The sequence below is a fragment of the Ambystoma mexicanum genome, chromosome 7q (assembly GCF_040938575.1).
Source record: "Ambystoma mexicanum isolate Mex_15411 chromosome 7q, UKY_AmexF1_1, whole genome shotgun sequence".
In the NCBI taxonomy this organism is placed as follows: domain Eukaryota; kingdom Metazoa; phylum Chordata; class Amphibia; order Caudata; family Ambystomatidae; genus Ambystoma; species Ambystoma mexicanum.
Window position 1 is genome coordinate 511717914 of NC_090941.1, and position 23396 is coordinate 511741309.

A 23396-nucleotide genomic window follows, 5' to 3' on the forward strand; every position below is an offset into this window, starting at 1 on the left:
AACTATGAAAAGGCCTTTGTGTTGTATTAATGTGATGGATATGCTTTGGCTGTATTAACGCAGGAACATAAAGGGAAGAATAGGCTGTGTGGCTACTTTTCTTCCGCCCTTGATCCTGTTGCATGCGCTTTGCCAAGATGTTTGAGAGTTGTCGCTGCTGCATCTGTAAAACAGAGCGAGGGAATGGTCCTAGGCCATGCTTTAACCCAGATAGTACTTCACTCTGTAGATTAAACAGAACACAAACGCAACACCTCACCTCCGCATGATTAATGAGATATTAATTGATCTTGTCTGCACCACACATCCAAATTAAGAGGTGTTGTGTTCTTAACCCGGCTGAACTTTTACCTTTCCCGCAAGGTACTGCTTGCAGTGACGAAGAGTCACATGACTGTCTTTACACCACAGAGCAAGAGACCAAAGGCAGAATCGATCTAAAAGATATTCCTTTGAACAATCCACAAGGGGAGCTGTTTTGTGATGGCTCCTCTTTCAAACTCCCTGATGGTACAGCTACAGCTGCTTATGCAATCACCACATTGAGCACGGTCGTGGAGACCAAAAGAATCACGCATAACTCTGGGCAGGCCGCATAGATTATAGCATTGACCCGAGCTTGTGAACTTTATGAAGGGCTTACCGTAAATATATACACTGACAGTCAGTATGCCTTTGGGGTGGTTCACAACTTCGGCAGACTTTGGGCAGAAAGTGGTTTCTTTTTTTTTTTTGATCAAAGATGTTATTGGTTTTCAAGGTTAAAACAACATTACATTCATCTCTATACATTCCAGGGAGGGGACACGGGAGAGGGAGGATGGGGGGAGAGGGGGAAGAGAGGGAAGAGGGGAGAGGAAGGGGGGGGCAAGTGCCAGGGAAAGGTAGTGGTGGGGAGAGAGCAGAACAATCAAAAGAAGAAACAATAACAATGACAAACTCAGCTTCAGGGACCATGGTCCGACAGACAGAATTTGACATAGGATGGCTTCATGACAAATGTAGGGGAGGACAGGCCTTAAAGGCCCCCCTCTCCTGCATTCTTCTCCCCAGGTGAGGACCCTGGCTTGCCGAGCGTCCCCCCATGCCACCTGAGCCCAGGTGGAGGAGGGCTTGCCCACCTATCCATCATACACTCACACTAACGTTTAGATAGGCCTAGAAGCCTTCTTGCCCAGCAAAGATGGCGTGAGTTCAGCGCGCTGTAGCACGGCCCCCACCTTTGGAGAGCTTTCCAAGTATCCCTGCCGCCGCAGCCCTGGTAGATCCGCTGCGAGCGTGTTCCCATGAGAAAGTCTGGTATGAGCTAACCCGAGATGCTAACACTGTAACATTTTATCGTTCACACTGTAATATTGCACCTCGCATGACCTGGTCCGCGAGGCCGGGGTGACGGGGAAAAAGCTGAAGCATCACTTTCTGAAGAAAGTAGAAAATAATTCAAGTATTGGTATTAACGAACTACCTCTGTTTAAACAGATTTTGTAAACTATGAATCAACCATAAAGATGTAACGTTATATGATGTCACCCCAGGTCTGGACTAATGCTGCTATAACTACGGAGAAAGATGTCGACAGCACGTATAACCTTTATCTGTATAAGTGTTCTCTCAATTTTATGTAGAAACCTGAACTCGTATATGTTTTCTTAAATCACCCCAAGCGGCGAGTATCAATCTCTGTAGGCCATAACCTAGAACTACCTCATGTACTGTAGTGAATATAATGTTAGGCAACGAAATGATTAATGAACTCGAAGTATATATGCATGATATGATAGTTTATAGAAGACAAATGATATAAAAGTTTTGTATTCAGAATCAGGCAACACACGAGGAAGATACCTTTTGTGAATATATGCAAGGCCATTCTCCCTCCCGCCCTACAAAGCCTGCCAAGTAGAAAAAAGCTAAGGCCTGTGCCGTGCTCCCCCACCTCCCCCGGCCAAGCTGGAACTACTCCAGAGAGTCAGAGGCCCCAACACAAGCATCCAAGGCCACCGGCCGCCACCTGTGTTATTTACAGCACGATAATAAACGTACGTTTGAATCCACTGATCTACCAGCACCCTCTCGTAAATCCCACAATCCCCCAGACCACCCCAAGGAGACCCCCAACAATGGGACAAGACACAGAGCCCCCTTCCTAGTAGCTTCTAACGTAGTAATAAAACATGTACCACCCGGCACAAGCCCCCAGAGCCTAGCCCCTCGACCTGAAATACCAGACGTCAGAACACCGGTAAATCCAACAGATGACCACCAGACCCCTCACAAGGTGCATTCCTCCAGTGTTGTATTGATTGAAAGATTTACTGTAGAAGTTAGATATGGGGTTTCAAGTAACTGCAATGTGCATGATCTAGGGTACCTAAGTCAGGGAAGGCATTCATCTTTGTCACAGGCTGCCCCAGCGTACCAACACCGCCCGGATGACCTCGAGCCGGCCTGCCAGGCCCAACCCAACCCACGAGGCTGACCAGTGACGACATCTCACCCGGACCAACCATGCTGCAGCAACACCTATAGTTAGTCGACGCCACCCAATCCCAATTAACTTGTGCCCCCTATAGTGTGTAGGTTCTGATGACGTTTTTTGTATTAGAAATACGCCTGCCTTTGCGATTGTCAGGCAGAGCGCTCTCGGAGGTTGCAGAGTTCTTTGCATGCCATTTTCTTTGGATAAACTCCCACTTACGCTCACCCGCACTCTGTCTTGGCCTTATTCCCATTACGGGAGTGTCCATTATTGTCTCCCATTGCGGGGAGGATCGTGCTAACTTGGGGGCGCTTCCACTCAGTGGTGACCCCGACGTGATATTTCCAAATTTATTTTTCCTGAACTCCTTTTAACGACCCCCTTTTGGCACGAGAATCTCCGGTCAGAAAGGGAAACGCATTGTGAGCCGGCTCCAGGAAGCTACCCGCCAACGGCGACCGGTACGCTTAGAAGTGCGCACTCAAACTAGATGGGGTACGGGATCCCGGTTGCAAAATCCCCTTTGAGTACCGCTCGCCGGAGCCGGGGCTGACTGTTGAGCAGAAAGGCAACACCGCCTGGACGGACCCAGTTTCGGAGACTATCGATTCAAGACGGGCACGTGAGTACCGAGTGCGAGCGATCATAAAGGGGGAGGGAGGGGAACTTGTGAATAGGAGAACGTGGGCAGGTAGGGGAGAGAAGTACGGGAGTCTACTAAAGACAGGTCTTAAAACTTTCTTTATCTTTTCTTTGCATATGGCCATTAGGAGTAAGAAGTAAGTGAAGAGGTAAAAGTGACGGAAACCTAGCTCCGAAAGGGGGTGGAAGGCGGCGCCGCATAGTGCTATCTAGACTAGTACTGGGAATATATGAAGAAGTAAAAAATAAGTTATTGGTGTCTGGCAAAGGGAGACACTTAGGATACTGTTAGTGATTGCTACTCTTTCTATTTCTTTTTTCCAGTCCACGGGGCAAGGGGTGAACGTGAAAAGGGTATAAGGTAGACATACTTGTAAAAGAACTATAAGATAGGGAGCACTTTTTTAGGAGTGGGATTAAGTAGTGGCACGTACAGACGTGAACACAGTAAGCTTAGCAGAAAAACAGGGACAGCTGGCCAGGGAGGAAAGGGAGGAAAAACGAAGAGGTGTGAGTGAGAAAGTATTGTGAGGGGTGCGCGCACCGTGCGAGTAGTGGAGACGAACGGGTGACCGCGAGGGGGTGCTAGAGAGTGGTGGCCATAACCAATAGTTGCTTGGTTGTAAGTGAAATTACATGAGAGTGTATGTGAATGGGAAGGGGATGAGTTGTGGTAAGTAAGAAAGAATTTGTGCAGTGAACAACTTTGGGTGATATCGGTGAGAGGTCCGCTCTTGTCTGTGCCATAAAGAGATAGATAAATATATCTACACCTAACTAAAGGTAAAGAAGGTGGACACGGTTGTTGCTAGTGATTTAGAATATGGGGGCGGAAACTTCCTTGTCGCATATTTGTAAGAGCTTACCGGGGTACGCTGAACGAATAAATAAATATCACGATCAATGGGTAACAGAATTGAAAGGGGAGGGATTGCCCCAGATTTGGCCAGAGGGAGGATCTTTTGACAAAAGCGTTCTTGATATGGTACGAGCATGCATTAGCCTCAAGTATAAGGGAAAACAATGGCAAAACAGGAAGGAGGTATTAGACCTCTGGAGATTGTTTGAGGAAGTACCCCCACCCAAAGATCCGGCACCTACTGTCGATCTGCCGCCCACAACAGACAACCCACTCATGATTCCAAGGGGGGAAAAGGACCAGCTAAATGCAGAACAACCTACGGAGGTGATTAGCTTGTACCCAATATTGAACAAACCAGCCCCCGCAGCAGGATATAGCGACCCTACTTATGTGCCTCCCCCCACAACTGTTACACCACCGAGACCAACAGCCCCCCGCCATACGAAAGCACTAGAGAGCGCGCCCAGGGAAGCACACAGAGGGTGAATATAGAAAAGCTAACGAGTGACTTAGAGTCGAGGCTTTTTGTGGCAAGGGATGAACTCTCAAGAATAAAAGACATATGTGAGCGTACAGCGTGCGCCCCTACACAATCAGGACGCACGTCTAGAGCGTCAAGTGAAAGTAGACAAATTGAGGAAGGATGGAAAAAGGGGGAAATACTGTTCAGAATTGAGGAAGAGCCGACACGAATAATAGAGGTAGGAGCAGTAGAAGGAAGCACTGGTGATGCATCACGAGATAGAGGGATCAGAGAGGACCTGTTGTGCGATGTCAGAGGAGGGTTAGATGAGAATGATAGGTTGAGTATGGCAGTAGGAGGGGAAAGTGAGGAGATGGACGGTACATGTTCGCTAGGGACTATAGATGATGAATGGATGGGACGATTAAGAAATCGAGTGGGGAAGATGGCGTCATTGGAGTCAGCAGCGACTAAGGTAGGGGAGGGGGCAACTACAAAAGGGAAGTTACAACTTCCATTGATACACAGAGGGGGGGGGAGACCAAACTATATACCGTGGGCCCAGATGGACAAGGCTAATTTAATGAAACTATTGCCCCCGTTGTCAGGAGGGGCGAGCAAGTGGATATATGCATTTGAGAAACATACCGCCGGCATACCGTTGGCAGTAGGTGATGTGAAAAGCCTACTAGTATCCGCAGTAGGAGATCAAGCGGACAGAGTATGGGCTAAGGCTGGTTTCCCAGGCGTGGTGTTGAGTTGTGATCGCCATGACGGGGCTTCCTTCAATACAGTGCGAGCAAGGGTGTGGGACGCACTGCGGGAGACGTTCCCAGATACCCCTGATTTACAGTCAGTAATGCAATGTACAATGAATGACGGGGAGGATGCTATGGATTATATTCTCCGGGTGCAGGAGATGTGGAGAGCGGAAACGGGCACGCCCTGGCATCAGTCAACGTCTCTGTTTTACTTTATCATCAAGAGAGGGCTCCCAAAAGAGGTGCAGAAGGCGCTCGACAAAATAGCAGGGGTTGAGGCGAAGGGGTGGCCGGAGATCCAAAGCATAATAGTGCACCACTGCAAAAGAATTAAAGAAAGAGAGAGGGAAGTAGCACAGAAAAGGTTGGCAGACGAAGCGAAGTTGGTACAGTCAAAGTTAGTGAAGGTTGCAGCCGCGGTAGCCGGACTCCCACTCATGAGGGAGGGAGATGAAGGAGAGGAGGGGCAGATAGCAATACAAGGGAGAATAGCAGCTAATTGGGCCGGACAAGGCCAGCGACAGTGGAACGAGCAAGAGCAGAACGGAGGTCTGGCGCGGCAAGAGTGGGCCCCAAGAGGAGGAAGAGGTGGGTACAGGGGCCGGAGAGGAGGACAAGGGTATGGAGGAATGGGAGGAAATGGGTGGCAGGGTCCCAGAGGTCCACAGGGGAGCTGCTGGAATTGTGGGAGATGGGGGCATTACTCAAGGGAGTGCAGGAGCGGACAAAACAGCGGGTTCCAGGAGACAGAGCAGTACGGTCACCCCCACCCAGGAAGCCCATACGGCCTCCCCATGGGACAATACCAGCAACCAGAAAATGCAGGGCAGAGAAGTAACGCACAACTACACGGACATCAGTACAGAACACAAAACCACCCACAGAATAATGACGATATGCAATACACGCCAGGTAACACTTTCGCCACAGTAGCTAATGGAGCGCCTGCCCCCGCACCTTATAGCGGGGTGTCGGTAGTTTCGGGGAACATTTTTGATCAAGGGGGGGCAATGAGACACCCCGCATAGGACAGCCCACAGAGAACACTTGCGTGTCGAGTACTATCTACGACCCACAATGCATCAGAGGAACCATTGATAGGAGCGCAGATAGGAGACAAGCAATTCATATTCATGGTGGATTCGGGAGCGGAGAAATCATGTATTAGAGAGGGCCGGTTCCCGTTATCTAATAGAACGTTAGAGACGCAGGGGTTCTCTGGGGCTGTAATTGAAGTTCCTTACACAGAAGCATTGGATGTGACAGTGGGGGGTAAAACAGTGAAAGCACCCTTACTGTACTATGAACGCTCTCCCATTAATTTGCTGGGGAGGGATCTCTTAGGCAAACTAAATATGACAATATCATTCACAGAAAGCGGTATCGTATGTTCAACACCAGGCATATGTCCCCTCCGTGTACTAGCAGTAATACACGGCCACACGGTCATACAAGAGATCAGAGGGCTACCAAGAAACGAGGAGATGTTTGTTGAGGGCATGAGAACATTGGCTCTCATAGTACCAGAACTAAAAAGGACGGATTGGAGGATCCCAGCCGAATTCCTTTTCCGCCCCATAGTGAGCCCCGACACTGCTCCCGGGTCAGTGCTATCATTGGATTTACACGCAGTACACGTGTCAGCAAACAGAATATGTGTGATTGGAGTTGATATGGAAGGATGTGAGTGGCGGACAGTACTGTGTACAAATGCAAATATCCCACTGCGGGAGCTATCGGACGAGGAGCTATTTTACGACACTGAAACAGATGGCGAAATAGTGATGGAACTAGCAATGCCATGCGACATTGTAGTTACAGCAAGAAACACTAAAGTTGAATTGATGGCGGTAGTAGGAGCGCCACATACATTTTTTGATGAGGACATGAGGTCAGTACCCACTAACATATGGACAAATGGCCCCCATGATGTGGGGTTATTACATGGGGTTCAGCCTGTGGTAATTAAACTGAAACCGGGAGCAATTCTACCCCGGGTAAAACAATATCCATTGTCACGCGAAGCAGAAGAAGGGATCAGAGAGACAATAGATGCACTACTAGCGCAAGGAATAATAGTGCCCTCAAACTCCCCATGTAACACATGCATTTACCCGATTAAAAAGGCAAAGGGAGGTTCTTGGAGGATGATACAAGATTTACGCCCACTCAATGATGTGATTCAGAAGGAGTTCCCTTTAGTGCCGAACCCGGCGACAATACTATGCAATATTCCAAAACCAGCGTCCCACTTCACGGTCATTGACTTGAAAAATGCATTTTTCTCGATTCCCTTAGCGGAAGAAAGCAGGTACTTAACAGCGTTTACACTAGGGGGGAGGAGGTTCGAACATTGCAGATTACCGCAAGGATATTGCGAGAGCCCAAGCATATTCAACAGGGTACTACATGAAGATTTGGGGAATTTGCCTGTAGAAAGCACAGTGATTCAGTACGTTGATGATTTATTGGTTTGTGCACAAACTGAGGAGGAGTGTAGAAAGGACTCAATAACACTCCTGACACTATTGGCCAATAAAGGGTACAAGGTGGACAAGGGGAAGTTACAATACTGTCTGACAGAGGTCCTATACTTGGGACAGCTGATATCAAAGGATGGTAAGCGAATCATACCAGACAGGGCACAGGCGATTAGAGCAGTTGGGGAGCCCAAAACAGTAAAAGAGATGCAGAAATTTCTGGGTATGTGCAACTACTGCCGTGCATGGATATTGGATTATGCAGCATACACAAGGCCCTTATTACAGGCACTAAAAGAGGCCCAACAGGTAAACAAACACGTAGCATGGACAGAAGAAATGAACACATCATTTAACTCACTGAAAGAACTGATATCAAGCGCTCCAGTGCTTGCGAATCCAGATTATGGGCGCGAATTCTTCTTATTTTCACACTGCAAAGGAACACTGATGACAGCAGTACTGACACAAAAAACATCGTTAGGACACAAGCCACTGGCTTACTATAGTGGCACCCTAGACGCAGTAATGCAAGGCCATTTCGCGTGCGAGCAATCCCTAGCTGCAGCTGCGTTCGCTATTGAGAAAAGTGCCACGATAGTAATGGGCTGTTCTGTGACACTTTTTGTGGAACACTCACTCTTTGCAATATTAGAGAGATCTAAGAACACATTGACAACACAACGCGCCACAGCATATGAAATAATATTGTCGAGCGCAAACATCCATATAGTGAGATGTAAAACAGTGAACCCAGCCACATTCATCACAGAGGCATGCACTATAGAAGATATGCAAAACCACAACTGCGCAACGCACACAGGTGACGAAGGTCAGGACCAGGTGGTTTTTGAGAATGCCCTGAACGAGGGAGAGGTGTATTTCGTGGACGGGTCAGCATCAATAGACATGGAGACAGGAGAGAAACATGTGGGTATGGCAGTTGTACGATTAGAGGAAGATGAATACGAGACACTAGTGCAACACCGCCTCCCATCACACTATTCAGCCCAAGCAGCAGAACTAATAGCGCTAATAGAAGCATTGCATGCAGCCAAGGGGTGCGCAGTGACAATATATACAGACTCAGCATACATGACAACAACAGTACATGGCGGGCTGGCACGGTGGGGGCGGAGAGGGTTTCGACGAGCAGATGGAACACCGGTTCAGCATGCCGAATTATTGAAAGAACTGATTGAGGCCCTGCAAGACCCCACGGCAGTAGCCATCGTAAAATGCCAAGCCCACACCACAAATACAGATTTTATATCTTTGGGGAACGCGGCAGCAGACGCCGCTGCCAAAGACGCTTCATATTTGCAGAAAGGTGAAGTAGGAGAGTACATATTGCACCACACAACAAGCCACGAGGTCCCCACAGGATACAACATGATGCCCACACAGGAAATAATAGAGCTGCAAGAGGGAGCTAGTGCAGACGAAAAATTGCTGTGGACTAAGAGGGGATGCAGCAAATCGCCGACTGATTTATTGTGGCGACAAGAAAGTTCAGGAAAAGCGGTGATGCCAGTTACATTGTTAGAAACAGCGTTTCAACAACTACACTTCCCCGCACACAACACAAAACAGCACATAATGGCAGAGATACAAGAAGATTGGTTTGCACCTTGCCTCCAGGAACACATAACAAGGTTGGCATTGGAATGCACAACATGCCAAATTTATAACTCAGGTATGACATTGCGCACACTAAGAGGCACGATACCAAAACCAAATGGCCCATTCAGAGAGCTCCACATTGATTATGTAGATATGGGAGAACGATGTAATGGGGCTCGCTACATGATTATGGTTGTATGTCCATTTTCGAGGTGGGTGGAGGCAGGTCCCTGTGCACGCCCTGATGCGAAGGGCGCCGCAAAGTTCCTAGTGCGGGAAGTATTCCCGCGCTGGGGAATTTGCGAAGTCATTCGCTCAGACAACGGCACACATTTTGTCAATGAACTATTCAAAGAAGTGACTACGTTATTGGGAATAAAGCACAAATTATGTTCGATTTATCATCCTCAAAGTAATGGCGTAGTGGAAAAGATGAACGGCCTGTTAAAAGGCAGATTGTCAAAATTATGTTTTTCCCTCAAAAAGACCTGGATGTACTGCCTACCTCTGGCCCTGTTCGAATTGCGCAATCAGCCAAGTAAAGACCACCATTTGTCCCCGCATGAGATCGTCACGGGAAGGAGAATGAACACAACACATTCGCCTCTCCGTGAACGTTCTGATGCACACAGAAGCGCAGCGGTATTGGGAGAGGAGTTCACAGAATACTTGAAAAAACTGACAAGGGCAGCGCGCATAATAGCGAAACAACTAGCCCCCCCCTCTACAAGAGAGGAGGGGAATACAACAGAAGTAGTAACACTGCCTGACAAACCATTACAGCTAATGCCCGGCGACTTTATTTATGTCAGAAGTTTTGTGCGAAGGTGGAATGCGCCACGTTTTCATGGCCCTTATGAGGTAGTGTTTTGCACGCCCACGGCAGTCAAGGTGAAGGGCCTAAAATACTGGGTGCATTTGACAGACGTGCGCAGAGCCTATAGCGCCGTGGAAGGTGAGGCGCAGGACGAGGCACAGGCAACCGCGGACAGTGGAGTTGTGCAGAATGAGTGAAGGTGATTTTCTGTATGTGCAGCGATTGACAATGAATGCAACTGATGACATGGCATTTGTATGAAAAAAAAAAAAAAGAGAATATATTTTTGCTCTTTTAATTGAATGTTTTTTTTTGGTCTCTCATTTTTTGAAATATCTCTTTCTTTTGAAGAAGTTTTTTCTATACAAGATACAATGATCTAAAAGTATTGATTGTAAATACCCGTGTCTGTGGAAACAATCCCTTCCCCCACCCACGTCCATGTTTTATGAAAAAAAAAAAAAAAAAAAGAGCTTCCAACGTTGGAAATGTTTACATGTCTGTACTTAATGACCTTTTGTATCTCAAACAGGAATTACCATGGCATCTAATGGGCAGCCTGCAACTAATAGATTTGTTAGAATTAAAGAAATGTTAATAGATAGACTTACATATTCATATGAATGTGGATTGTCAATTTGTGTTATTGTGTTCTTCCTATCAATGTTTTGCCTGGTAACATATTGGTTTATAGCGTTCATCTCTATCGAGATGACCGAGGGGGGAGGGGGGAGTAACGTCACCCGAGCTCCTGGGAGCAATGCAACCACAACTGTAAATTTTAAAGAAGGTGATTTTCTGGTGTGGGATGGATCACACTTTGTATGGGGTTATTACACTGAAACACCAACTGTCGCCCTGTCAGATTCAAGAGGTATACAAACAGAAATGGAAAATAACACAATGTCCACACCTGAACTTTATAACGGCCCCAACACCCTCCCCACCCCATCAGAAGAAAGTGACTTGTTGTTTATTGAGGAAGATGGGAATGTTATAACTATCAAAGAACATAAGGAAACATATCAGAAACTTGACAAGGGGGGTGGGGAGGAGGAAGGGGGGCCCATTTTTTCTTCTATCAAAAACAGCAGACGAAGGAGAAGCAAGGATAATAGGTGGAGAAGAGAGACAAGCAGGAGGGGGTATGACGAGTACTATGGGTTAGGGTTAGACAAAATGGAAGATCCTCGGCACCCCCACCAAGCAAATAAATGGTATGCTGATATGAGTGCCACAGCCAAACAAACTACAAATGAGAGCTGTTATGTCTGCTCGCTCATTCCCCATGCATCAGGCACACCTAAAGTGTTGTTGCCCAGAGAATTGCCCATTATAGATGCCCAGTGTCTCCTTCATCTCACTCTATGCCGTATAAAAAACACCTTCCAGGCACACGACGTCACTTTCAAGGTTATACAGACTGAAAAAACGTGCTACCCAAAAGCAGCTGGAGTGGTGTGTCTCAAAGAACCATTTTTTGCGATACAAGGGACACTGTTTTCTGAAAACAAATGGAAAGATGAAGAAGTACTGTGCAAAGCGGAAGCACTGAAAGGTGTCCAACCAGCCAAACTGCGATGGATGGAAGAAACATGCACACCAGTATGGAAGGAGCACATTTCCAAACTGACATGGGTAACAGCAATGGAAAAGCCCTTCAAGCTACAAAGTGAGATCAAGAACGAACTATGTTTTAAGGGAGAAGGAAAAGTGACAATAGGGACGAATAAAAACTGCAACAAAACCCTCACCATCCCAGAGATGAGAAAAGGAACAGCCGCATTGATGGACACATACTGGGTATGTGGGAACCAGGCCTACTTGCACCTTCCCCAGGCATGGAGCGGCAGCTGCTCCATGGCCACTCTGCACTCGGCCCTAATGGTAATTCCAGAAAGCCACGTTGACGAAAATAAAAGGATGCCAGGGAACATGCACCAGGGTGTGGTTCCTCCCACCGCAACATCACGCCTCTATGTCCTGTCCTCCGGAGAGAAGGGAGAAGAGCTATCACGGAACAGACGGGCATCCAATTACATATCTCAAGCCTCGTCTGATTTATTGGCACAGATCCCAGACAGGTACCGACTGTTCAGCTCTGTAGAAACATTCTTTGCCTCGCTAATTTCAAGTGTCCAAGCAAGGGCGAATGCAAAATGGCTCCAGATAACACGGTGGGAACTAATTCAGTTAGCCAATGACACTGAAGAAGGGTTTAACATAATAAAAGTAGAACTGCGAGCTCTACGCCTGATGACCATGCAGAACAGGTATGTTCTGGACCTACTGACAGCGATTGACGGAGGTGTTTGCCGAAAAATAGGAAGTGCCTGCTGCACTTTCGTACCTTCTGAAGACGCGGAAAATGGTTCCTTATCCCACGTGATCGAAGCAGTACACAATCTGGGAGAGAAGATGAAGATGGAAGGTGGAGCAGAAGCCAGCACGTGGTTTGACAATATCTTCTCCTGGGTTCCCTCTTGGCTTGGAATAACAATGAAATTTCTGGTACCAACTGTGGTGTTCCTCCTCGTGACGTTCTGCCTGTGCCAGTTGGGCCTCCGGTGTTGTGCAAATGTGGTCCCTAACGGCGCAATGATGATGGTGACAATGGGCAACTCTGGTGGTACAATGAGGGCAACACAAGAAGTATATGTGCAGACAGGAACAGATAACACCCCCCAGTACCGATTAGTACCTATGTACCGTGACAAGGACATAGTAGATAAGCTATGGCATACCACTATCAAGGAGCCCCGAAACGTGGAATTAGAATGGTACACAGAGGTTTGGGTAGATTTGGAGGGAAGTGGTGACTGTATATATTTAACGTGCACACCAGACGAATATGCCAGAAGAGGAGAGAGCTTAAGGGGGGTGTGTAGGGCATGGATGCCCATCAAGGGAACACCTGCATGGGATGACGCGATAGTAGAGGAACAAGAGTGCAGAAGGTTGGACGACCTGAAGAATTCGTTACTTTAGTAACGAAAGGGGGGAAATGTAGGGGAGGACAGGCCTTAAAGGCCCCCCTCTCCTGCATTCTTCTCCCCAGGTGAGGACCCTGGCTTGCCGAGCGTCCCCCCATGCCACCTGAGCCCAGGTGGAGGAGGGCTTGCCCACCGATGACATTGCCCCCACCTATCCATCATACACTCACACTAACGTTTAGATAGGCCTAGAAGCCTTCTTGCCCAGCAAAGATGGCGTGAGTTCAGCGCGCTGTAGCACGGCCCCCACCTTTGGAGAGCTTTCCAAGTATCCCTGCCGCCGCAGCCCTGGTAGATCCGCTGCGAGCGCGTTCCCATGAGAAAGTCTGGTATGAGCTAACCCGAGATGCTAACACTGTAACATTTTATCGTTCACACTGTAATATTGCACCTCGCATGACCTGGTCCGCGAGGCCGGGGTGACGGGGAAAAAGCTGAAGCATCACTTTCTGAAGAAAGTAGAAAATAATTCAAGTATTGGTATTAACGAACTACCTCTGTTTAAACAGATTTTGTAAACTATGAATCAACCATAAAGATGTAACGTTATATGATGTCACCCCAGGTCTGGACTAATGCTGCTATAACTACGGAGAAAGATGTCGACAGCACGTATAACCTTTATCTGTATAAGTGTTCTCTCAATTTTATGTAGAAACCTGAACTCGTATATGTTTTCTTAAATCACCCCAAGCGGCGAGTATCAATCTCTGTAGGCCATAACCTAGAACTACCTCATGTACTGTAGTGAATATAATGTTAGGCAACGAAATGATTAATGAACTCGAAGTATATATGCATGATATGATAGTTTATAGAAGACAAATGATATAAAAGTTTTGTATTCAGAATCAGGCAACACACGAGGAAGATACCTTTTGTGAATATATGCAAGGCCATTCTCCCTCCCGCCCTACAAAGCCTGCCAAGTAGAAAAAAGCTAAGGCCTGTGCCGTGCTCCCCCACCTCCCCCGGCCAAGCTGGAACTACTCCAGAGAGTCAGAGGCCCCAACACAAGCATCCAAGGCCACCGGCCGCCACCTGTGTTATTTACAGCACGATAATAAACGTACGTTTGAATCCACTGATCTACCAGCACCCTCTCGTAAATCCCACAATCCCCCAGACCACCCCAAGGAGACCCCCGACAATGGGACAAGACACAGAGCCCCCTTCCTAGTAGCTTCTAACGTAGTAATAAAACATGTACCACCCGGCACAAGCCCCCAGAGCCTAGCCCCTCGACCTAAAATACCAGACGTCAGAACACCGGTAAATCCAACAGATGACCACCAGACCCCTCACAAGGTGCATTCCTCCAGTGTTGTATTGATTGAAAGATTTACTGTAGAAGTTAGATATGGGGTTTCAAGTAACTGCAATGTGCATGATCTAGGGTACCTAAGTCAGGGAAGGCATTCATCTTTGTCACAGGCTGCCCCAGCGTACCAACACCGCCCGGATGACCTCGAGCCGGCCTGCCAGGCCCAACCCAACCCACGAGGCTGACCAGTGACGACATCTCACCCGGACCAACCATGCTGCAGCAACACCTATAGTTAGTCGACGCCACCCAATCCCAATTAACTTGTGCCCCCTATAGTGTGTAGGTTCTGATGACGTTTTTTGTATTAGAAATACGCCTGCCTTTGCGATTGTCAGGCAGAGCGCTCTCGGAGGTTGCAGAGTTCTTTGCATGCCATTTTCTTTGGATAAACTCCCACTTACGCTCACCCGCACTCTGTCTTGGCCTTATTCCCATTACGGGAGTGTCCATTATTGTCTCCCATTGCGGGGAGGATCGTGCTAACTTGGGGGCGCTTCCACTCACATAACAGAGTCAATATTTCCCTTTCGGTGGGCCTCACACAGTCTCAGCGGCTACAGGGTCGCCCTTGGCCTTCAGCTATCCTCCTCCCATCTTCTCCATATTTTCCCCGCCTTTTGCGGGCAACCTCTGGCTTTGTACACCCGGTGCTCCATTACAGCACATATGTCCACGTCCGTGACCCACTGGTCATAGCTGGGTGTGCGCTCCGAGCCCCACAGTTGTGCAATGTTCCACCTAAGGACTGCAAACGCAGTTGACCACAGCAGTTTCTCATAGCGGGATAAGTCAGATTCTCCGGAGACCCCCAGATGCAATTGTTTCAGGCACCTCTGTATCGTCTTTCCAAGAACGCTAGACAGTTTGTCACAGCATTTCTGCCAGAGCAGCTGAATATTACTACACTCCCACAGGATATGAAAAAAGGTACCTTCCTCTCGCTTGCAGCGTAGGCACTTTGCGTCTGCGGCCCTGCCCCAACGGAAGAGAGCCACTCTCGGGTAGTAGGTGCGATGCAGGATCTTCAACTGGACGAGTCGGAACCTCGAGGAGATGGTTGTTTCACGCGGGTACATCAGGGCCTCTGTCCAGTCTTCCGGAAGGAGTGGACCCACGTCTCGCTCCCAATTTGATTTCAGACTGGATAGTTCCGGTGTCACGAAGGAAGTTAACACAGTATACATGGTGGAGGTGACCTTCCGCTCTACCCGATCCATGACTATGTTTCGTTCAAGCGGGAAGCTTTCCGGCAGGTCTTGTGTGATCTGTCGATGGGACGTCCAAGCATGATTCAGCTGCATGTGATGAAACCTCTCTGTGTCCGGCAGGGAGAACCTCACTTGCATTATCTCGAATGTTGCCAGGTTGTCCTCATGTACCACATCCCCAACGCTAGAAATTCCACGCTGGGTCCACTCGGGCCATTTCGGTAGTTTCCGTATTTCGGGAAGGTTGCAATTGTTCCACAACGGTTGGGCCAGTGTTGTTTTCCCACCCCACCCCAAGTATCGAAGCGCTTCCTTCCAAACTCTCGTTATGTGCGATGCCATATCAGATTTCGGAGGGCGATCAAAGACTCTATAGAGATGCTCTATTGGCTTATTCGTAGTGTTACAGTGGAAGCCCTTGATGTGTGGGAGACTCCCGTTGCCGTGAAGCATATCGTTTACCACCTCCATCTGGCTGGCCCAGTAATATGATTGCAGCCTGGGCAGCCCGATCCCCCCTTCCCAGACGGACCTCTGGAGGGTGGCAAGAGCAATTCTTGGGTGGCCTCCTTTCCAAAGCAGTTTCCGGAGGGTGCATTCAATTTTGTGGAAGTCCCGATGGTGGATGCACAGTGGCGCGTTTTGCAGGATGTATAGGAATTTAGGGAGGGCAATCATTTTGAACAAAGCTGCCCTACCCATCACCGGAGATCCAGTGGCGAGTGACATCTGCAAATCTTGCTACCAAGGGGGAGAGGTTTAAGGCTGTATATTCAGTAAGGTGCGCCGTGATGTGTATCCGTAGGTATTTGAACTGTTCCTTCTCGATCTGGTAGGGGCCGGTCACCAGACTCACCAATGAGGTGTTCCCTATAGGGAAGAGAATGGATTTGGACCAGTTCACGTGTAATCCACAAAATGCCTCAAATTGGCCCAGCAGTTGCATAACTCTGGGGCAAGAAGTGTTTGGGTCCTTCAGGTAGATGAGTAGGTCATACGCATAGAGGGATATTCTGTATTCCCAGGTCTCGGACCACCAGAAGCCCTCCCAGGTTAGATCGTTTCACAGCAGGATCGCCAGGGGTTCAATCGCAATAGCGAAAATCATGGCCGATAGTGGGCAGCCCTGCCTTGTACCCCTTCCCAGACCGAACAGTTCTGATCGCCAGCTGTTGACCCTGGTCCTAGCAACCAGGGATTCATACAGCAGCCGCACCCAACTCATGAAGTTCTCACCGAAGCCCATGCAACGCATTATTGACAAGACAGCCTCCCATCTCACCGATGTGATCTTTTGATGCCATTTGTGCTTCTTTAGGTTGCGAATTTCATCTTGAAAGAATTGAACCACATTATTGGTGATATAAACAATTTCTTTGTATAATTTTGTCTATCGACATTTCTTTTTAAATGTTATGAAGAATTACTCATTGACATTCTGTTGATATATGAAAATAACAGTATTGGACTTGATCCAAACATTTAAAAGTGTGCAGGGGACAGGAGGATTCCTAGGTTGAATCCTTTTCTTTTTTCGTTTTATAGTGTCTGGGTTTTGTGCCGTGACTCCAGTTCCTCCCCCACACCTAAAATTAGTTTGTTTTGTTTGTTTGTTTGTTTTATTTAGTATAGCGCTCCAGACCCAGGGGTAAATGGGCGCTTAAGGACAGGTTACATAGTTACAGTATATAAGCAGTTATACAATTGTGGCGTTAATATGCCATATATAGTAGGTACAGACAGGAAGTAGGAAACATTTCAGAGTATGTACAATCTATACAGTTGGTACTGATCTTAGTCTAACTGAGGATTGCCTTCTCCAGAAGCCAACTAATTACTAGTCTTCTGAACAATTGGAAGGATTTGGTCAATTTAATACTCAGTGGCCGGGTGTTCCAGAGTTGAGGGGCGAGGACAGTAAAGCTCGAGCCCCCCACTCTTTTGGCAGACAATCTAGGCACAGTGAGGCAGAGAGTATTGGATGATCTGGTGATTCTTGTGTTTGGCTTAAGGGAGAGTTTGTTGGTGAGGTACTGGGGGGCTAGGTGGTTTAAGGCTTTATAGGTGAGGCAGAGGGTTTTCAGGTCGATGTTTTGTTGAATAGATAACCATATGCATGATATTCTTATATAGGAGATGTGCTCTGTCCTGGGAATATTTAATGTTGCTCTCAGCGCATTATTCTGGAGGATCTGAAGTTTCTTGATTATGGCTTGGTTGGCACCAAGGTAGAGGCTGTTGCAATAGTCAAGCTTCGATTGTATGAGGGCCCTCGCCAGAATGAGGCAGCTGATTGTAGATAGAAACGGTCTACAAGGCCTGATTAATTTTCCTGTGTAGGAAGTAGCTGAGGCGGTCATATTAACTTGTTTGGAAAGGTTGGTATTGGCGTCAAGGTAATTGAATATAATTTCAAATTACCCAATAATCTTTATTGAACTTGAGGTGTGCACCTACACTCAACCTTTTAGCATTAGGGTTGGTCCCGCAGCCTCGTGAAGCCAAGTCTCAGTTATGGCCAATAGATCTGGGTTGTCATTATTTAGGATGTCTGCAATTTCTGAGGCGTGGGCTACCACTGATCTAGCGTTAATGAGGGATCCTGTTAGTGTTAAGGAGCTGTTAGGTTTGGTTGTTTGAGGAATTTTAGGTGATGAGGTATCTAGGGTTATGTGCGTTTTAGTAGAAGTTTGACCGCAGGTAAAGGTGGACTGCTTGACTAATCGAGACAAGTTTTTTGGCTGGGTATTGGAGCGTCTGTTGGCATTATTAGAGTGGTTCCTTACAGGTTTGTAAATGCTAGGCAGTCTAGACCTGAGTCTCAAGTTTCTGTCCTTGGGAGGGCTTGTTTTGATAGTAAAGGCCATTATACTAAATATGGCGGTGGTAAGTATTAGGGTCTGAGTGACTTTGATAAGGCAAGCGGGGGACATTTTCTGTCTATGCCAGGAGCATGCTGTGTGCTGGCGTCTAGATGTTTTCAGTCTGGGTAGCAGGTACGTTTCTGTATCATGTCTAAGAGGTGCTATTAGCTGAAATCTAGGTTCGATTTTTGCACAGGGGCTTGAGACACTAGTGATTGGAGGCACTAACATTTGCTAACATACAAACACATGCAAATATTCAGCACATGCTAACATTCAATACATTTGCATTGCAAAAATGCAGTAAGGAGGTTCAAACATGCTGGACCTGGATGTGCTGTATGCAAGTATACAGAGTGCTCTAGGACAGATCACAATAGGCTAATTTGGCTTTAGCTGAGTAAGCCTGTAGCGCAATATGCAAATACACAAAGTTCTCTAATACAAGTCACCATGGGCATAATCAACTTTAGCAAGGTAGGCCTATAACACTGTATGCAGGTGCACAGAATGCTCTTATGCCAGATCACCATAGGCAGAATCGACTTTAGGTGCAGTGGGCAGAGGCAATTCAGTGGCATGATAGGGATGGCTAACTATGGCCAGCAGTAACTATAGCTATATTTCAGCGAAGGTAACAACAGAATGAGCAAGTGGCGCATTTTTGCAAATAAGCAGTAGAAAGAGGGCACAGATTAGATAGGAAGGAAGTACATGTCAAAACAGAAAGGGTGATTAACAGTGGGGAAATTTCTAAGCATATAATGGCAGCAAGATTGTTAAAAATGGCACATTGCACAAGGTGAAAGAGTCAACAGTTCAATAGCGCAGCAGCGAGTAGGCAGAATGGCATGTTACACGGATTAGACCGTGGAATAACACAGTAATAGCAGGGAAATGCTTATCATGTCCGGTAAGGAAGTTGTCCAGACATAGAAGGTACCCGAGATACCCAGAGTGGTACATTCAGCATAATAGTCATACAGTGTACAGCATCCAATTTCAGGGATATAGCACGAGAAAACAACGTGCCAGAGCCTGCTGTAATATGTGCAGGTCGTGACTTTTGCCTTCGTCGCAGTGCACCGTAATGATTTTTGAGGAGCGCCGACAAGTTAGGGCGGGTGCACAGTGCGGGAAATCTCACGTGCAGGCAATGGAGCAAAGTAGATAACGTAGTATGTGATGAGAAGATTACTGGCACTAGGGGCATGGGGAGGCAGTGTTAGTCAATCAGTAATCGATGCAGCGGCTGGCAAGGAGAAGAAATGTTACCTTAAAAGAGTTCTAGTGCGAAAGCCAGGGGGGCTTGCAGACGGCAACCATGGCAAAACAGGCTCAAAACAGGAGATAGCCTTGCCTCCCGTGGTCCTTGGAGGGAGTGGGCCGGCTTCGCCCACCGGCGTCCAATGGGGGGTAGATAGGCCAGGTGGCCAATCGGCTGGCTGCTGGTGGCCTGGTTAGGCAGAGGGGGCTGCAGGCATCAGGCGGTCGGCAATTTTAGAGTGACTAGGTACCTCGTGTACCTTAATGGCGGCGAGGTGCTCACTTTAGACTTTCAGGGCAATAACATACATATATTGCTTCTTACGGGTTCTGGATTCAGTATAAGCTCACCTGCAGTAAAACAGGGGCTAAGTTGGCGATTTTTTGGTAAGATGCGCAGGGGGCATCAGCGCTAACCATATTTCGTGGTAAAAGTGGCTGGGCAGGTAGTTTCCTCCGTGGGTCCACTGCTCCTGCAGGGACGTAACCTGGAGCTCCTGCTCCTTAGGTGGGTGGTGGGGACTGCTATTATGATGATGGTTGTGATGGCTCATGGCCCTACCCATATTTGTGCTTGTAAGGTCACCAAAATGTTGCAAAATGTGTGGGTAAATGACAAAATCCCTAAGGTAGCTGAACGCTTTGTTCAGGGATGTATGATTTGTTTGCAGCACAATGTGGGAAAGGGCAAATCAACTCCTAAGGGTAGTTTTGGTACACCTTCTGTCACCTTTGAGGTGATTCATTTTGACTTCATTGAAATGGAGCGGTGTCATAACTTCAAGTACGTATTAGTTGTCATTTGTGCCTTTAGCAAATGAGTTGAAGCTTTTCCCATCAAAGATGCCACAGCCATGACCACGGCAAATACCATGCTGAAGGAATATTTTCCAAGATTTGGTTTGCCAAGATTCATCTGGTCGGACAATGGTCCACATTTTATCGCTGCTGTAATTCTGCAGATATGCGCGGGATTACAGATCGATAAACGGCTCCATTCGGCCAGACACGCACAGAGTGCTGGACTAGTAGAAAGACACAACGGCATCATCACAAACAAGCTTCCTAAAACGTGTGCCGGCACCAAACTAAAATGGCCGGAGCCTTACCGATCGTATTATTGTCCATGAGGACGACCCCTCAAACTGACACTGGGCTATCTCCCTTTGAAGTGGTCATGGGTAGGCCAGCTAACATTTGGAATGTCCCAAAGCCCCATTCTTTACGCGAGGTCAAAAATGTACTTCTTTCTGATTATTGTGGCCAGTTAACTAAAAATCTGTGTTTGATTTATCACCAGGTGCGAGAGGCTTTACCTGTTAAATACGAGGGCCACAGCATACGGCCGGGAGACTGGGTACTCACAAAGACATTCGAGCGATCCTCTTGCCTCGCACCTCGTTGGCGGGGCCCGCATCAGGTCCTCCTTGTCATACAGATGGCAGTGCGGGTAGTAGGAAAGAAGAATTGGATCCACGCGTCGCATATCAAGAAAATTCCACACCCTGTGCCACACGCTACAGAAGATACAGAACCCCTCACCAGTACTGCAACCAACGATCACGAAGCAGTAAACAGCATCGAGAGTGCATCAGGGACTCTCCCTGAGCCCGTAGGGTCTGGGGAAACAGCCATTTCACCTCCACACTCTCCAACAGTTTAGTCTTTAAAATATGTTCTGGATCTTGCATCAGATCTCGCTTTGGATTCGTCGCTTCCATCGGGAAGTGATGACACGTTGTTCACAGATCACTCAGTGCCAGGAGTCACAAGGTGCGATCTGCGTCCGAGGAAATAGACCTACTGCACGGTTCGGCTGTGCGATCAAAGAAAGTTATCAAAGGGCTTGCCTTTTTGGCCCGATCATTTGTGTATAAGGGGATTCTGTTGGCTAGGGTTTGTGAAAGGACTAAGAAGACGCTCGGCCTGGAGGTCGCCAGCAAAAAACATTGGTGCAAATCCTTTGAAGATCAATGCCTGCAACCACCCCCGCCCGTACGAAACAGAAAAGAGATTGTGTGACCAGCTACGGAAACGAACATTCAAATGTGAGGGCCCTGAAAACGTATTGTTGTTTAGTGATAATGTTGATTGGTTTTACAATAGTCATTGCCTTAGGATTCTGGTATCTGGAAGAAGTACATCTGTTTGAAAATGTGTTATCCACTGAAAATGTACCCACTGTTTCTACTCCTTTTGTACATCTGCACACTTTATCGCCTAGAGACTCTCAGCACAGACAGTTACCACAACAACACTTTATTACTCATTATGAACGCTACAAATACCATACTTAATAGGTCCAATTGTTGGGTTTGTTCGCATTTACCGCAACACGGATAAGGGGCTGGGTTGGTATATTCATCCTTTGCCTTTGACCTTTACCTTTGACAATTGCTTGCTATGCTTCTCTTAGAGCACTATTCTTTGGACGATGGAACAATGGCATCTCAGGGAACTTCGATGGGACTAACTTGAATGATTTTTAAAAAACGTGTTCTGACGCCCCTGGGATGCTCACTCTTTGTGAATAGGAGCAAGCCAAATGTTGCTTCTATTAGGCCTGATGACAGACTGGCCCGTCCTTTTCCATCCTTGCTCTCTTTCAAGATGGCTCCTATAGACAATAGGGATGCCACGCCACCTTCTTATACTGTTAACCACAGCCCCGATTCAGTTTCTTTCTGCATACAGAGGAATGGTACTCAGTCAATGGGTGATTTTAAGGGTTGTGCCAACGTTGCAAATTTGACTAGTGAGGACAGACCTTTGTATGTAGGCGAACCTGTCCACTTTGTTTGCGGTAATGTAGCATTTCCATGGTTACCCAGGGATTGGCAGGGAACTTGTTATTTAGGGATTCTGTTACCCGGGGTATTCATTGCTAGCACTATAGAAATCTCAAAGGCTCTTCCACGATGGGACGAGAATGACGATACTTCAGCACAAGTTCTGGGCGATGTAGCTAAATCCTTTGTGCCATTTTGGGGGCAAATACTAACATATCAGGAGACTAGCGAGAGTACTGGAGAGGACCATCAACCGGACCACCGACATACTCTATAATATGACGTTAGAACAAAAAGCAGTAAGGTTAGTGACACTTCAGAACCGGATGGCATTAGATGTCATCCTGGCTGAACGTGGTAGGGTATGTAAATTAGTGGGGTCCTCTTGCTGTGTTTTCGTGCCAGATTCCTCCCCAACAATCTTTAGGGCGATTCAAAATCTGCATGTTCTCAGTTCAGAGGTGCATGTTCCTGGGGGAATCTGGGATCTTATTGCTTGGTTCTGGGACATCCTACGATCTTGGGGATGGAAGCTACTTTCGGTCTTGCTGATTATTTTAGGCATTCTGTTGTTTCTTTGCTGCTGTAAACAATGTCTTCCCGGTATATGTTCGATGTTAGGAGGATGTTGTATACAAGCAATGGGTGCATTAGGGCACAAGGTATACAACCCAGAGAAAATCTCCAATGAATTTGTGCTGAAAGAAAACGTAGTATCTGACCTCATGGCAATTGATATCTCCGATAGTGATTCAGGATGTATAGACATTGAGACGTGGAGTTACTCTTAAAGTGACTAGAAGTGGTTTAGTGCTTTGCTTA